Below are 5,095 nucleotides of genomic sequence, written 5' to 3'. Positions count from 1 at the left end.
TGTCAGGCCATGGTGAGAAGGCGTTGGAGAAACCAACATTACCAACACTTTGATCTTAGACTTCCAGCCTCCAGAACTATGAGAAAATAAATTTCTGTTGTTTAAGCCACCCAGTCTGTGGTTTGGCCACCTGGGATGACTAATACTTCATTATGTAAGTCCATGAGCCAGACAATGTATCAAAATATTTCATTGTGTTCAACCTCTCTATTCCTTTCTCCTTTTACCAAGGAGAAAGTCAGCTTTTGTTATTCCATAGCTTAGGGATGGCTGAAGTGCCCTCCCCCTTAAGAGATTTTCTTCACTTCCATTCCTAGGAGCACTACATGGTAACGTTTGCCCACATTATCTCAAGTATACTGTCAAACTTTCCCCTTTAGATTTGATTGAGTGAGGATGAGAAGGAACCAATTTTCTAGAAATACAAATGCATAGAAATGGATTAACCATCCAGAGGGGTCCACTTCTGCTGGCAAAGCAAAATTAATGTTCTAAGAAAAAAATTCAGGGGAGTATCTCTTATTGTTCCATGTACTCATTTTCTTGTTAACTCTCTTTTGTGATTTTTCTGAATCAGACAAATTTTGGGGAGGCAGATTAAAGGGTGCAAAATGAAGACTATTTAACAAATTACCCAGTCCTCATAAACAGGTTCACACTGTGCATTATTTAGTGTCAAAATTTCAGCTATGGTGAAGCTAACTTCAATTATTTTTGGCATGCTTTAGTTCTATCCCATCTGCATGGTTCAAAGAAATTTATCACTTTTTACCACCAGGCACTTAGGAAGAAAACTACTTATTCTCTCATGTAGGCATAAAGGAAAAGCAAGAAGCAACATCGGCTGTCTGCCTTCCACTCCTCTTTCTCCTGACTTCGGGACAAGGGACACCCTGAGATCGGGACCTATTTTCTAGGTGGAAATCTCTTACCCAAAGTCACTGCTCCTTCTGGATCAGAGTGTAGAACTCGGCTCTCCCCTTCCTGTGTCTAGGAAAGCCCAAGGACAGAGCTGCTCATGAGGCCATGTGCTGATGATACATATGAGAAGTTCCGGGGTCCAACAAGGACCCCTTCCATGCCTGCCCTTCCAATCTTGCCCCCTAAACCAGAACCAGGTTCCTACTGCCCATCTCTTCCATGTTTGTAAACAGGACTATTCTTCCCTAGAAGCTGAATTCAGCTGGGGAGGGCTTTCTTTTGGCTAGGTTCTGCTGGGGAATTATACAAAGTTATATGTTGATTTGTGACACACTTGGTGCCAAAATATAATCACTATTTGAACATCTTTTCTTTTTCTCTTAAATTATGTTTTTAAAGGGAGAAGAAACATTTGTATGAGAATGTTCCCAGGCACAGGCAGAAGTAGAACTTTAAAAATATTCTCTTTGCTGTGATTACTAATGTTTTGTTGACTCTGACCAAACACGTGTACTGCACAAAGTTAGGCCTATTTAAGAAAAGAGGGGTTAAAAAAAAGTCCACATCAAGAACTGTCTTTTAGAGCAGGAATGAGACCAATTAACGTTTCCACTTATTTACGCCAGTGATGTTTTAGCATTTTTTTATAGGTCCCGCCCCACTCCCTGTCCACCCCTGGAAGCTACAGAGCTGGCGTGCTATTTAATCCAGTCGTCGACATTGAAGTCACGGGGCTCTCAAGGCATCAATTTGAAGGACACTGGAAACTCCTCAGAATGTTTTTTCTTATCTAGGAAGATTTTTCTAAGACTAAAATGCAGAGAGCTGCTTTTATTATACCTTAAAATGAATAGCCTTTTAGATCTTAGATTTAGAAATAGTGTTCATTTGGGGGCTTCTTAGTAATCATTGCCTGAGGGGCTCCTTGAATGGATGAATGATGAAAAGAAGTCTGAGTGATCGTCGAGGCTACTTAGAGAGGAGTGGACTCTGCTGGTAGCATCCTCGTGGGAGGATAGCTATGACTAGCACTGTGAACATAACTCATGAAGACCTGTTTCTAGAAGATCCTCTCACTTGAGGAGGATGAGTTGGGGTTTGGGAGGTAGTGAGACTGACAAGATTGACTGATTCTTGGGGACTTCCCTGTGCAGTGGTTAGGACTCTGAGCTTCCACTGCAGGGGGCATGGTTCCATTCCTAGTTGGGGAAGTAGGATCTCACATGCTGTAGCACAGCAAAAAGAAAAAAAAAAAATTAAAATAGTTTTGAAACACATCAAGTTGATTGATTCTTGTCACCACTCATCCATCCCTTCCCCTGTTGAGGACTTCTGTGAGAGAATCATGGCTGAGTCCCCAGTTACCCTCGAGGTCAGCTCCAAGGGCCTTCGGGGAAAAGCCAGATTCTGCCTCCTCAGCTTTAATTTCCAAGCCGCAGGCCTCCCTGGCTCACTCCACGTACTCCCTCAGAGTGACACAGTGACAGGGTGGGGTGGGTGGGGGCTGCTACAAGTTGAGCCTTCGCCAGAACTTGGTCCACAAGCCTATAATTTCCACAGGTTTGATGGGCTCCAGTTCCTGAAAAGTAACAGCAGTATCTGAACAGTGTATTGTTTCCCAAACTTCAGTCATTAGTACAGTCACAGCATAATTTTTGCTATTTCTGGGGTCCTCTATTATTTCTGTATATTTAAGATAATAAAAATAATAAATTATGTATATTTAAAAATAATTTCTGACTGAACAAAAAATAACTTCACCACTTAAAAAATATATTTTAAAAGGAAAAATTTTATGTCATCTGCATAGTTGAAATACTAGTCCCACTTGCTCTAAAGAGAAGCTTTCAGCAGAAGTAAATACAATGAAAATGAAACAATATGATTAAAGTTGAGCTCTGAGGCTGCCTGCCTAAAGCCCTGGGCCTAAGGTATGCGACTTCTTTACTTAAACAAGAGAGGGAGGGAGGAAGAGAGAAACAGAGAGGGGAAAGTGAAAGAGGGGTGTTTGGGCTTTACTAGCACCAAAGTCAGACTTTCAATATGATGTAATCGGAAGGACTAAAGGAAACTGAAGAGAGAGTACTTTCTCATTTTACGGTCTAATATTATTGCCTATTCAGTGTTCTACTTAGGTCATCCTATAGGTAGGCAGCGTGCAAAGTACTCTAGCTGAGCAGTTACAGGATCTTAAGAAGTTAAGATGAGGGACTTCCCCGGTGGTGCAAGCAGGGTCCAGGTTTGATCCCTGGTCAGGGAACTAGATCCCACATGCTGCAATTAAAGACCCCATATGCCACAACAAAGATCAAAGATCCAGAGTGCAACAACTAAGACCCAGCTGCTGCTGCTAAGTCGCTTCAGTCGTGTCCAACTCTGTGCGACCCCAGAGACAGCAGCCCACCAGGCTCTCCTGTCCCTGGGATTCTCCAGGCAAGAACACTGGAGTGGGTTGCCATTTCCTTCTCCAATGCATGAAAGTGAAAAGTGAAAGTGAAGTCACTCGGTCGTGTCCGACTCTTCGAGGTCCCATGGACTGCAGCCCACCAGGCTCCTCCGTCCATGGGATTTTCCAGGCAAGAGTACCGGAGTGGGTTGCCTTTACCTTCTCCATAAATATTTTTAAAAAAGGATCAGAAGGTCATAATGAAATCAATTTCCTTCTTGCATAAATAAGGGGAGATGAGGACAAACTGAATTTTTTATTGTAGTCAAACACACATGAAATTCACTGTTAGTGACATGTAGTGTATTCACAGTGTTGTGCAACTATCACTGCTTTCTAGTTCCACAACACTTGCATCATCCCCAGAGGCCTCCCTGGACCCATTATCGGTCATTCCTCACTCCCCCCTCTCCTAGCCCTGGCAACCACTAATGTGATCTCTGTTCCTATGGATTTGTGCACACTACAATTTTATATAAATGGAATCATGCAACATCTGGCCTTTTGTATCTGGCTTCTTACACCTAGAATGATGTTTTTAAGGTTCATTCATGTTGTAGCATGTATTAGTACTTTTCATTATTTTTTATGGCTAAGTAATATTCCATTTATATTCCACCAGGGACTTCCCTGGTGGCTCAGACGGTCAAGCATCTGCCTACATTGCAGGAGACCCGGGTTCAATACCTGGGTTGGGAAGATCTCTTGGAGAAGGAAATGGCAACCCACTCCAGTATTCTTGCCTGGAAAATCCCATAGATGGAGGAGCCTGGTGGGCTGCAGTCCACCGGGTCACAGAGTCGGAGACGACTGAGCGACTTTACTTTCACCATTCCACTTACAGGTGTACCACATTTTGTCTATCCATTCATCAGCTGAGGTACATTTGGGTTACTTCCACCTTTTGCTCTATGCTGCTATGAACATTCATATACAAAGTTTTGTTTGAGTCCCTGTCTTCAGTTCTCTGGGGTATATACCTAGGAGTGGAATTGTCAGGTTAAATGGTCACTCTATGTTTAAGTCACTGAGGAACTGCCTATCTATTTTCCACATGGGTTGGTTATACCATTTTGCATTTCAATCAGCGATGTACAAAGGTTCCAATTTCTCTGTATCATTGTCATCACATGTTATTTTCTGGGGTTTTTGTTTGTTTGTTAAATTGTAGCCATTTTAGAGAGATGGACTAACTAACTTTGACTGAACACTAACTCTCCATTTCTTCTCTGATTAATTCTCCACTCAGCAGCCAAATTAATCTTTCCAAAATGCACCTCTGATCACATCATCTGCTTTTTTGATCCCAATCTCTTAGGATGAAGACAAAAAGCATCCCAAGTCCTCCAGACTTTGACCTGGTCCTTGTCTGGCCTTTCAACCGGCACCATTCCACCTAGGCCTTTTCAGAAAGCATCCTCTTGCCAGAGCATGGAGAGTTCCCTCTGCCTGGAATGCTCCCTTCCTACATCCTCAAAGCTTAGCTCAGGCTTCATTCTCCAGGAAAGCCACCCCCCACCAGGCCAGGGGGCTTGTCCTTAGCTCTTAGAGCACTGTGCATTTCGCCTTTTTAACACCTTCTCCTGTTTGCAGTTACATATTTATTCATGTCATTATTTGGTCCTGTTGGAGAGCTCCACCTTCACTCTGCAGAACAGTCAGCAATGAGGCCTTGGACACTCCTTGAACCTGGAGCAATTGTCTTTCCCCTTTTCCATTCAGTCCAAC

The sequence above is a fragment of the Bos indicus genome, chromosome 7, assembly GCF_029378745.1.
Source record: "Bos indicus isolate NIAB-ARS_2022 breed Sahiwal x Tharparkar chromosome 7, NIAB-ARS_B.indTharparkar_mat_pri_1.0, whole genome shotgun sequence".
Taxonomy (NCBI): domain Eukaryota; kingdom Metazoa; phylum Chordata; class Mammalia; order Artiodactyla; family Bovidae; genus Bos; species Bos indicus.
This window is presented reverse-complemented; position numbering follows the sequence as displayed.